Source organism: Eublepharis macularius, chromosome 4, assembly GCF_028583425.1.
Source record: "Eublepharis macularius isolate TG4126 chromosome 4, MPM_Emac_v1.0, whole genome shotgun sequence".
Lineage (NCBI taxonomy): Eukaryota > Metazoa > Chordata > Lepidosauria > Squamata > Eublepharidae > Eublepharis > Eublepharis macularius.
Window position 1 is genome coordinate 152,707,190 of NC_072793.1, and position 13,111 is coordinate 152,720,300.

Consider the following 13,111-nt stretch of genomic DNA (forward strand, 5'->3'; position numbering starts at 1 on the left):
TTAGAGCAAAACATTTCGACCCTTTTGTTTTTCCAACTTTGAAATTATATAAATAGCCCTTTGCCCGCAGAAAACTCCGTCTGGCGTGATCCCCAACGCTGACGACTCTGCCATGGCGACTGAGTCATTTTTACTTCAGCAGAAAGTTTGCATTGTGTTATGTCGTTATGGCGTTATAAGGACATAATAAAATAAAAAAAGGGGAGTCGCAGGAAGAAATGGATTCTGGGATTGAAGGGAGGGCATAGGACGTTGCGAGGCGAAATACATCGATGTGAGGCATTCACACTGAGGCACAAAATAGCGTGACTATCAAGCACAAAGCAGAAGAGAGAAAATCGCTACAGTGTTGGAATAAGGTGTGTGTTTGCCGGGAAATAGCGCCATTTTAGCGCTAAATAAAAGCCCGTGTGACGACGGCCTGGGTCTCCCAGATTCTTAGCTGCTTCTGCATGGAGGTTTCTTTCTGCACGGGTTTCTAAACTAGATCACATTCTGGGAGCTTCCATACACCATTGTGCTGTAAATCCTCCTTTTCCCAGGTCTTACCCATTCTAAATATGTTGTTTCACAAACTACTTTGTTCATTTGGGAAAGAGTGCAGCCTAGGTATGTTAGCATGCTGTCTGGAGGAAATGGTGCATGTTTTCCAGTCCCATAAAAGTACTGCCCACTTCAGCATCATTTTACCACTGTCAGCTCCTCAAAAAGTATCCCCGCTTTTAATTTGACACCCAGAGGCACAGCAGTGAAGCATCTACCTGCTCTCTCTGCAAAAAGGCACAGGAATGCAGCAGTTCTTGGTCCCTAAAAAAGCAGAAACAAAGGGTGCGAGAGCTCCAGGACCTACTGCCTAAAGAACAGGAGTGAAATAACTGCACAGCTACACACTTTCTAACTCTGTGGAAAAGAGCAGCCCATAGAAATTTGCATGGAATCTGGCCTTGGAGAGGGTATCTCAGGCAGATTGTGCAAAATCCAAAGAGCAACTCTCCTTGGTCCAGTGGGCTGCGGAAGAAGCTGTTCTCAAATCCTTGTTCAGCCATGAATTTACATGAAGCTGTCGAGTGATCCTCACACTCTCAGCCAGTACTTCCAGTCTGAAACACGCAAATAATATTTCATAGGGCTTTTGTTGGATCGCCAGCTAACCGGAAAAAAAGCAGCCAGGCCTGTTCTTGTGTCAGCAACCAATGCTTTGTCATGTCAAGCTGTCAAGAGGGTAGAGCTACAGAGGCTGGCCGATGAGAAGAAGGATTGTAAAACACTTTGCACACTAATAGTGCAATTCTATATAGAGTTCCTCAAATCAAAGCACATGGAAATCAATGGACTCAGACTTTGTTTTACTTTATAGCTTGCTTTTCTCCCTGAGTTTCAAGACAGTTTACAAAATATAAAGCAATGCAGACATCGTAAGACATCCAATAAATAATACAAAAGGACTACGATTACAGAATTAGAAAATGATGCAAACAAAAAACAGTCTAAGACACGACATACCATAACCAGCGCAGAAAATGGAATTATAGCAGACAAGGCAGTAACAGCAAGTTAAAAGTAACTCTGAAAAGGGTACATGTATGAATATTTTCGGGCAAATGGGTGAGAGAGTCAATCCCAACAGTTTGGGCCATGTCTGCTAACAGCTCAGAAACCAGAGAAAGTGTCCACAGAATTTTCTGCCACTGAGAAGGAGGGCTTCCTCAGAGCTCTACAACCCATTCCCCTGTGCTTTCTCTCAAGTCCCTGCCACTGAAAAAAAATTAGAATACAAAAAAAAAAAACCAGAATAAAACAGAACCGTGTCATGTACGTGAAATGCATGCATACAAATGAATCAAGCTTGCGCAATTGCTTCCTATGGTTATTTAATGTTCTCTGGCTACAGAATTTGCAATCACTCCACACAGAATACTAAACCCCTGCTGCTTAAATGTCAAAGAGGTCCCAGCCGCTTCTTCTCCCCTCGTTGCCCCATAACCTGGTATCAACTTAACGCAGCACAAGTATATCCCTCCCCATCTCCACTGCTGGTCCCACGGCAAATATGTGTGTGCATGTAAATTAATACCAGCCCATCAAAGCCTGGCACCACAGCAACCTGCTAATGAGGCTAATGAAGCAATGTCGGCTGTGTCTGTTCCAAGGATAACGAGCTCAGCAGGCACTCCTAAGGCAAGACAGTCCATTGTGGGGAACACACACACACACACTTCAGAGGCTTGGCCAACAGAAAGCAGGATGCACATAAGATGGAATCCAGGAAAAGGGAGAATCTTTCCCCATTCTGTGCACACCTCACTGGGAAAAGATTGCCACCGCCCCTCAGGACATCAAGGCCTGAAAAATCCTCAGTTCTTCCTGACTATCAGCCTTCTGTCAGCTTCAGGCAGTGAATAAACTTTACACTATAAAAATCCCCAATTATATGGACATATGGAAGTAAGTTAGCCTACCCCCTTGAGGCTAGTTTCAACAGAACGTTTTATTCCTTGCATCTAAAATGTGTCACTGGAACTCCAGATGCATTCGTTGGTCCTTAAAAAAACACAAAAAACCCCACAGCCACAAGGGGCCCCATTATTGCTTATTACTATATTGCTGGAGAAGAGGAAGTTAATTCTTCCTCACTGCACCATTCCTCTGATTAGCAACGCCACTACCAACAGCTTTAAACCTCAACAAGAAAGAGACACCGTTGTAATAAAATCACAGAACTCTGCCATCGTGTGTACTTTCTCCCATCAAATGCAAACAGAGATGTGGATTAAAAAATGGTGGTAAATGCGAGATTTAATACATAGGTGGTTAGAGGTCAGCATGAGTTGTGGAACATCTAAGGATTTCCACTGTGTTCCTTGACAGAACAATGAATTACTGCTGCTGACATGAAGACAAAACGCAGCAACATGCAACTTCAGAAGGTGCTCTTCCATTTGGAAAGACCATGAAGCTGTCTGGGGGGCTGCACTTTTGCAGTAAGGTTAGTCCTCTGAAACTGTGGATTTGGGTCAAGGAGCCTTGGAGCAAACACTGAGAACTGTAAGCATCCCGACTGAGTCCATCAGCCCATCTAGCTCAGTAGCGCCTACTGTTACTGGCTGCAGCTCAGGTAGACATCAAGCTCTCCCCTACCCTATTACCTGAGAATAAATGCAGGTAGTAGAGCCTGAATTTTGGATGAGCATGTGCTCTGCACCCCTGAGCTACAGCTGCTCCCTAAACGGTACAGAATTAAAGAGGTACCAGGTATACCAACTTCTCAGTCAGATGACGCATCCTGAAGAATGTATTAAAAGTCTGGAATGTGATTTTGTGGGAGGCACATCTATGGTAAGCAAAGTAGCCATTAGGCTAAATGTGCTACAAAAGGTGCCCAGCCAGTGTTGTGCAATGGTTAGAGTGTCAAATTAGTATCTGAGGACCCAGGTTCAAATCCCAAGTCTACCCTGGAAGCAGGCTGGGAGTCCTTGGACCAGTCACATGCTCAGCCTAACTTACCTCACAGGGTTATTGTGAGGATAAAATAGAGGAGAGGAGGGTGATAATAACTGCTTCAGGCCCTCATTAGGGAGAAAGGCTTGGAATAAATGAATAATTAATAAAATAGTAGTTCCTTCTGTGGTGTATCTATATGCCTATTCTGATTCTGCTAGACTCGTTTACTATTCCTCACAATTCAGAAAATGTTAGCTATTCTTAAATACATCCACACGCTGTTTTTTATTTCAAATATTTGGGGCTTTTTTCTAGAGATATGGTATACCAGCATTTCTTTACAAAGTATCAGGAGTCAGGACCGCTTGGACCTTTGGGACTTGGGCTGAGAAGGGAGATTATCGTGAGTACCAGCACCACTTTTTTAAGGGGGGAAAACCCTCACTGCAAATTTTTATTTTCTGTAGGCAGCACACAACAATCATTAAAAACAATACCTAATAAAAGAACACCCAAAGGAGGTGCATTTAAACAAAGCAATATGAACTGCAACAGGGTGGCCAGGTATGATACACTGTGGATTGACTAGCTTAGCAAGTGAAAGAGGATTACTTTAGTAGGCCTTTGTGACAGAAGGTTTAGGAGCGAGTGCTGTATCAGTGCTGAAGCATGGAAGTGCCAGGATATGTGAAAAGGTTAGATATGGTTTACAGTGAGGAGTGAAAGGCATTCTGCACATGCTCAGAGGCTATTTACTTTCTATGTTCAGCCCTAAGCTTGATTATCTCATATTCAGCTCTTTCTTCGACTCAGTGCTGGTCCTAGGGCTACAGTTAGGGCAGTACAAACAATGCAGATGCAGGATAGTAGAGTCCAGTAGCACCTTGAAGACTAACCAACTTTACTGTAGCATAAGCTTTTGAGAACCATAGTTCTCTTCGTCAGATGCATGCATCTGATGAAGAGAACTGTGGTTCTCAAAAGTTTATGCTACAATAAAGTTGGTTTGTCTTCAAGGTGCTACTAGACTCTACTATTTTGCTACTACAGACTAACAGAGCTAACTCCTCTGGATCAATGCAAGTGCAGGGTTACCAGCTCACAACCTAGAAATTCTGCCTGCATCATAAACAGCGCTGCGCATCAGGAGAATGTGCAGAAGCCGTACCTCTTAATCTGGTTCCTGTATAGCTCTTTTGGCCCATCATCTTCTCCTGGCTGCTGTGAGGGGTAACCCCCCCCTGCTTACTACAGTAGGCAGGAGTGGGAAGTGAGAAAAGGATTGAGACAGGAAGCTCAGGGACCATACCCTCTCCTGGTGCACTGGGACATTTAAAGGGAACAGCAGGGGCTCTGGGTTGCAACTTTAGTAGGATGGTGCAGACTAGGGTTACCAGCCTCCAGGTAGTGGCTGGAGATCTCCCGGAATTACAACTGGTTTCCAGGCCACAGAGATCAGTTCACCTGGAGAAAATGGTTACTTTTGGGGTGGACTCTATGGAATTATGCCATGCCAAGGTCCTTTTGCTCTCCAAACTCCACTTTCTCCAGGTTTCACTCCCCAGATCTCCAGGAATTTCCCAATTTGAAGCTGGCAACCCTAGTGCAGACTGCGCTTCCAAGTCAGCAGGAAGAATTAAAGCACAGCAATAATTTGGACATATTGCATCAAATCCATTATGAAGAAGTAATCTAATGTGTATTTCTTTCCCTTTTATTAGCCACAAGAATGTATGCACAGGAATTTCTTCTATATGTTCTTGTACATAGCAGCAAATAAATAGAAAGCGCTCCAAGAATTATGCACTGTGTTGTGCTAGAGAATTCGACCCAAAGCTCACTCTTGACAGGTCTCAGTATTGCTTCTGTACATAGTGTAGATGAATGGGGTGGCCCTCAAGAGGAAGACAGGTACAATAGAACATACTAATACAAATAAGTCTGACCACTGAAACAAGGCCTGTGCCACCTTAACTAGAAACACTTAAATGGTTTCAAGACAGCCCAGGCTCAAATTACCCATTGGACAGAAAGCTAAAAAGAGCAACACAATGTGTCAAGTCTTATTCATCTACTCCTGGATAGAGATGGGCATAAACCAAAATATGAACCAAAATTCATTACGAACCAAGTTGGTTCGTGGTTTGTGAACATGTGGTTCATCAGATCTCATTTCTGATGAATCGCCACGCACTTTAGGCTGGTTCATTTGGTTTGTTTTTCAGTTCATCACTGCAGACAGCCTGGCGCTGATCAATCAGTTTCCTAGGCAATAGGGGATGGACTTTCTGCAGACCTCTTGCTGACTTGGAAGGGACCTTCTGCTGACCTGGAAGTGACCTGCTGACCCGGAAGTGGCGATTTGCTGGCCTGGAAGTGGCGATTTGCTGGCCCGGAAGTGACATTTTCAAGAACCAAAACAGACCGATTTGTGAACCGGGGCAGGTCCGTGAAAGTTCGTGGTTCTTTTTTTCTGGTTCGTGCCCATCTCTACTCCTAGATACTGAAGATCTTTTAAGGCACATTAGTTACCTCTTACCCATCCTCCACTCCTGTGCTCGCTTCGGCAGCACATATACTAAAATTGGAACGATACAGAGAAGATTAGCATGGCCCATCCTCCACTCCTTTGTCCAACACATATTCTTGGAGAAGCCTACTCCTTACTTTCCTCTGCTGTGAGGATTGCCCCTGTGCCCTTACCCTCTGTGTCCTGATCTTTAGCCAGTTACCATGCCAACCAACAGAACCTCATGGATACTACATGAATGATTATGCCCTTCCTTTGTGAGAACTGCTAAATTTACTCAATGATAAGGGTTTTATCAAAAGTTTTGTGAAAATCCAACTATATAATATCTACCAGGTCACCTTTGTGACCACACACAGCCGGATCTACCGCTCAGGATTGTTGTTAGGATAACAGGGAAGCAAGGAGAATGATGTAAACTGCTTTGTGAAGAAAGGAGATATATAAATGAAATAAATTAAGAAATGTAGGTGAAACGGGTGATAAAAGATAAGTTGTTTAGTGAGTCTGAAGAACACAGGGACAGGTGAGCATATGGAGGCCGCCAGGAGGAGGGAAAGAGGAAATAATGTGGGGAAGGGGACGCAGGAGAAAGTGAAGTACCCTCAGCAAGTCCATCTAGTTGCAAGTCCACCATGCAACTGGGCCCACCTCAGTCAGCAACACACAACTGAGCATAGAAGAGAAGTAACAGGAATAATGGGGAGCAGACAAAGGGTGGGAAGGAGAGAAGGAAGCAGAAAAAGGGGGAGAGGCTATGGGAATAGTAGGGTTTCTGGTCCCCTGGTGGGTGCAGGGGATCCCTCATTCCCAGCCTCCGCCCCCCCCCCCCACTCACCTGGCTGGCAGGGGGAAAAGGCAGGGGAACAGACCTCCGGGGCATGCTCCCAGTGTGGTGTCAGTGCGCAGGTCCCAGGAGTGCTCTGTGCTGGGCTGATTTTGGCCCCAAATGGAATCTCCCCAGTGTAAAGCACAGGAGCACTCCCAGGGGCTGCGCAATGATATCACTCCCAGAAGTGACGTCATTGTGTCATGCTGAGAGTGTGCACATGCTTCACGCGTGCACGAACATTCTGAAGGTGAGTGCCAGGAACCCCCCTCCCACTGGCAGGGTCAGAGGACCCGGCAACCCTAGGGGGCAGGGAAGGGAAAGAGAACATGATGGGGAGGAGAAAATGAAATGCCCCCTGCAAGACGTTTTGGGTCACCACGTGAAAAATAGCCAAAAGGGTTGGCTATTTTCCAGCCCTTTCATAAGGAGGCCAATTTTAGGGGCAAGTTGCACATTTTATTAGACTGCCAGCAATTTCACATTTGAGTCCTTTTAACGGTATGCCAGCCAGAAAAGAAGACACTTAGACCACTAGGTGACTTGCTAATTAGATCTAGAACATTATTTTTTGTCACTCCTATTTGCCTGACAATGAAGTCCTAGACAGAGTGTTACACCATTGACATTGAAGCCCATAGACTTAGAAATCTGTTTAGAACTGTACTGTTACCTCCCTGAACAAGAGTGATTCTATAATATATCCTACAGTGAAAACCAGGGCAAAGGATTCATTCAGCTTCTTTACAATTTCCTTTTTCTCCTTTCTCAGTCTTTTCATTTCTTTGTTGCTTAGTGTTCCAAATGCTTCCCTGGCTAGTTTCATGCTTTTGATATATTTAAAGAAATGTTTCTTATCTGCCTTTGTATTTTTAGCCGCATGCTCTCCTCAAGATTGTTTTTCCTTGGCTTTACTTACAGTTGTTTTGCTAGAGTTTGTGCTTTTTTTTAAAATCTGAGCATGACCTCTACTTTTTAAAGGAAGCCTTTTTCCTTTTATATTTTCTTTGACTTCCTCATTAGCCATACTAGCATTAACTTGGGCATGTTCAAGCCTTTCCTAATCTGTGTCATACATTCTATCTGGGCTTCTATTATGGCATTCTTAAATAACTTCCAAAGGTCTGGATTTTGACTCTTTTGATCATCCTTATGCTAGTTGGGTCCATCATCAATGGTTCCACATGGCAATCGCTGACCATATCTCGATGTGTTGCCAGCTGCAGATATTTAGTGTCAACTGAAGTCACCGAATTTCTTCTTTGGCTGCCTCTTTCTTTTTCCATATCAAGATCACCCACAGTTTTAGTCAGGAGGCAATAGTATGTCCCCCCGTACTGATATTTCCACCCCCAGCAATTCTGTGGAGAGGAATTCTTTATTCCTCTTATGTTTTCTAATTTATGGAGTTTTATGATCTTTCTGAGAACAACACCATCTCATATATCATATTGAGCATGTGGCTCAAACAGTGTTAGATTTCTTTCTACAAAACAGGCATCTTAACCAGGTTATTACCCCGCTTTAGGATCCCAGCTACTAGAAGGAAAATTAGCTTCCGTGTATTCATCCCCTGTGGATAACTGGAAACAGTCTTAAATGGCCATTCTTTCATTGCACTCCATAGGAGGAGAGAAGAGGGAAGAGACAGGCATGTGTGTGATCCCTAGCACAGGCCTGCTTTATGTATATTTTAACTGTAGCTAAAGTGGGTGCCTGAATAAAGTCAGAGTTAACTTTGACTCAAGAGACCTGAGTTTGGCTTTCCACAGGATTGTCAGGTCTGGAACCAAGCTGTCATTTGCAATAAAAACAGGGGCAGGTAAGTGGCTTTGTCGAGAGCAATGAAGATTCAGCTACCACAGATGGCATTGCTGCTCTCTTGGTGAAAAGAACATTCAAGTTGCTAACAAGAATAATACCAATTGCTGCATTTGAACGCTTTGCTTTTCCAACTTCCTGGACATCTGTCGTTCTGTGCCTTTCACACTGCACAACCAAGCATGACAAACTGTGCGATGCCATGAAAAGTGCTATTTTAATTCAAGAAAAATAATTACATGGACAGAAATTTCATCAGTTATTACTTTTTTGATATTTCAAATCAGGCTGTATTTTGTGAAATGGAGGGAGTGGCATGCTCCTCACCTTTCTACAGAAGGTGCTAAATGCTCTCAACCTAGCCTAACCTGGAAGAGAGAAGATTACCATTCAGTGCCCCACTCCAGTTTCCAGGTGACTTAGAATTAAAGGTACAGATCTGCAATGATTCTAGCTTTCTTAACTTATTGGGTCTAGGCTAGGTAATTCATCATGCCTACTGAGAAAGGGCTGAGTTGTCCAACAGTGGGTTTTAACAACAAAAGTGTGTTTCACAAATCCTCCAGTGCTTTCTCTCTCTGTGTGTGTGTGTGTGTGTGTGTGTGTGTGTGTGTGTGTGTGTGTGTGAGAGAGAGAGAGAGAGAGAGAGAGAGAGAGAGAGAGAGAGAGAGACACTTAAGGAAAGCATTCTCATAGCAGATACATCAAGAATTAGATAGACAAATTGATTTCACAGAATTCTGTCTTCCTAGGCTTTTATTGTAGGTATTCTGTGCTGCACAGCTGCCATTTTAATGCAGATCCCACACAGTTCCCAGCCCATCAGAACCCAGGAGATGGCCGACCATTGACCCTCCAGCCTCTCACCACCAGAGGAGAGATGTGTTAAGCCATCAGAAAATCTCTCAGCTACAGGAAATCTCATAAAAAAAGAACCATAGGGTGCTTGAGAAAGCTGCTTCATGAAAAACCTTGCTTTTATGGTCTCTCAGATAATGTGTTGAACGACCGCTGGGCATAGACAAAGACTTGAAAAAAGAAGGATGCCAAGTACAGCTCTGCATGCCTCATTAACCCTCATGTTGCCAGCAGAGGATCATAAACTAAACCATGACACAAGATGGTCCGCTACAGAGGAACCAAATGATGGAAACTGTCCCTTCAAAGCACCACCACCACCACCACCACCACCACTCCTTGAACAGTTCATCTCTTTACAGAGGATGGTTACCCCACTCCACTGCCTTTGCACACTTGTGGAGAAGATTCGGCAGGATGGCAGCATGAGGATACCTGCACAGACAGCTTCCACAGCTCTGCCTCTTCCTGTCACATGACTCTGATGTCATATCCTTACAGTTCAGGGTATCTCTGCTGCTGTATGGGGGATAAAGGTGCGTCCCGAGGCTGGAAAGGCTGAATATCCCTTACTTAGCCTATCCTACCTCTCAGACCTGTTGTGAGGAAAAGTTTCCTATGTAATTGATTGCTGCATCGCCCCTGTGTGAATAACGAAGGCAGCTAAACCATGCCTGTTATAGAAAAGTCAAGAGACTCCCCAGTATGAAGAAAAATACGACTTCATGAATGAACTAAAAGAAAAACTTCCCAAAAAGTCTGATGAGGATGGAGAATGCCTCAAAAAGACAGAATGTTGAGAGCAGCTGAATGTTAATTAAGGGGAAAGAGGAGAGGGGAAATCAGCTGTCTCAGGCCCCCAAGAACTTAGGGAATCTTGGAAGGAGATATTTTGACAGGTAGCTGGGATTTCCAGATGGTTCCCACCCCTGCCTGTTTATTATACTCTGATCTTGCTTCCCCCATAGAGCTCAGGGTAGCAGAGAGATACCCATCCTCCACCGTACAATATGAAAAAAATATATCTTGTACTGACCACAACCCTTTGAAACATTAGACTGAGAGACAGTGACTGGCCCAAGACCTCCTAACGAGCAAGAATCTGAACTCGAGAGCCCCTAATTCTGTTCTAAACCATTATTCAGTACACCACCACGAGCTTCCTGGAAGAAAGGTGAGTTACAAATGTGAATGACAACAGTGCCTTTAAGTGCATTTATTTTGTTGCTAAACCCTAAAATATAGGATTAGCAATAAGGTGGTTCCAGACTGAAGGGTATGATTTCCAAGTAGGTTTGAGGTGCAGCATCACACATTTTAGATATTAAATCCCAACAACTTGAAACAGAACCCCGGAGTCCTGGCTCTGAGCTCCTGTTACAAAAGTGATTTATTTTGATTTTTTTTTTAATGTTGCTATTGGAAGTTTTTTCATTCTGCCTATTTTCATGGTTGGTATTCTTGATTTGTTTTACATCATCGTTATGCCATTTATGCACAACTGATGTTTTTTAAAAGTTTGGTTTGTGCAAGGAAGAAACAAAATTGAAACGGAGATTTTTGAGTCATAGTCATAGGGCTGCAAAATTCAGAACCATCCCTAGAATCTCACAGAGAATCTTATTCAGCGTGAACCAAAATCACATCCCTGTATGTTCGAGACCTTTCCACCTCCACCCCCTATTTCATAGCCTCAGTCACTAATGTGAACTGACTTTATGCTTTATGACTGAATTGAGAGGGTGGGGAAAACGTCATTCATACAGTTCCTTTAGGTGCTTAAAGAACACTAAATACCCATAATTGTGACTGTTATTCCAGAAAGGAGTGTATTGCAGCAAAAATAAACAGGAGTATAGTGACAACACAATCTGTGGAAGCTTATGCTGGAATAAAATGCTGTTAGTCTTTAAGGTGCCATTAAACTGTTTATTTTGGACTTGTAATCATTAGCAAGGGATCATCATTTCGTGGCCCAAGTCCGAACCTGCCACTTTCCCCTCAGTGCCATGAATATGCAGATTGCAACCACAGCAGGCTGTAAAAAGCAGGAACAACCTGGCCAATAATATATTCTAGGAGTCTCACGGCCACAAGACTTCAACATCGATGCTAATATAGTATCCGAGCACCTCACAACCAATCATTGTCTTCCCAGCCCCTGCAGCTTGGCAAAGAATCATCATTACCTTCATTTTATAAGTGAGGCAGAGAAAGAGAGAGAGAGAGAGAGAGAGATTGACTTGGCCACAGTCAAAAAATGAGTCTGCTTTGGAGTTACAACAAGCAGTAATAAACCAAAGGCATCCCTCTCTCAGGCAAACATACACCTTCTCAGTAGACCACACTCACTATCCACAGAAGACAACAAAGCTCGACTCCTAACCTTCCCACCCCGCTACATTTCCCCAGCACCCCCAACCCACCAAAAACTACTGCAACACATTCAGTACTCAAAGTCTATCCTCTCCAGTCCATGAGAATCCAGCTGTTTTAAGATAGGTAAATTCAAGTTTTTAAAAAACCCTTCCTTACACTATGTTATAAACCTCAGTTTCAGGAGACTACAGATGCCCAAGGCACTCATACTTTCAATAGGACTGACTTCAGCTTCCAGAGAGCCCCTCCATGTAGGAAAAAAGACGAAACCTATGTATAGGTAAACTGTCTTACAGCTGAAAATTCTACATCAGGAGTCCCCGACATGTATCCATGGGCAACATGGCACCCACCACCAGCACCTTTCCTGGTGCCTGAAAAGTGTTTTTAGAAAATGGGCAGTGCCAGGTGAGGCTTTTTGAGGTTTTGATTTTATGGTGTAATGCAGACAGTGGCTTTATGTAAAGTACTTTACCTATGCAAACTGCACAGTGGGACTTGATTCTTACTAAACATACAGCTAAAATACTTAATGCACTTAAGTGGAACTTCTATGGAACTCATTAGATCTTCCCAGTTTTAATGTCTTCAGGTGGAAGTTGCTAACATCACTACATAAAATGTTGTTCACTGTCCAAAAATCATTTATGTTTCTATCAAAGTCTGCCCATAATCTCTCTTACCGTGTACATATGCAAGGGGCTCTCATCAGCCCTTCAGCACTACCTGTTATTGTTCCAAGCAGAAGTGCAAGTTAAAAATGGCTGGGCCCATGAGGGAAGGGTTGATGGAAAGAGATAGATAGGAAAAGCAGCATCTTTACCTTTTGCATAAATGTGTTAGATGCCTGCAAAATGAAGACAGATACTGCCAATGAGGGTATTTTAGCTAGCTCAATACATATACTTATTTTGTGTGTATGGTAGAAAACAGTTTAAATAACATGTTAATTTTTAAAAGGCATCCCATTAAACAGTACTTCTGCTGAAATGTTGGAAGACAAGCAGTCAGAGTTATGCATAACCTCATTCCCTGGCATTTTGTGGTTTGCTCCACCTCCTGTGGCAGCCATTTTGTGGTTCTGCCCACCACTCTGTGTCAGTATTCCAAAGGTGCCCACAGGTCGAAAAAGGCTGGGGACCCCTATCCTAGGTACACACATTCTGTCTACTGGCTCTCAAAGTTAAAACATCAGCAAAACCATACCTAATATTTTTATAATGGGTCACTTCACACATTACTCAGAGGCAGTC

At 43.5% G+C, this 13,111-nt stretch overlaps 1 pseudogene; it reads left to right on the forward strand.

Moving 5' to 3' along the window:
• Positions 1-5,995: 5,995 nt before the first annotated feature.
• On the forward strand, positions 5,996-6,057 carry LOC129329489 (U6 spliceosomal RNA; annotated as a pseudogene).
• Positions 6,058-13,111: the final 7,054 nt, after the last annotated feature.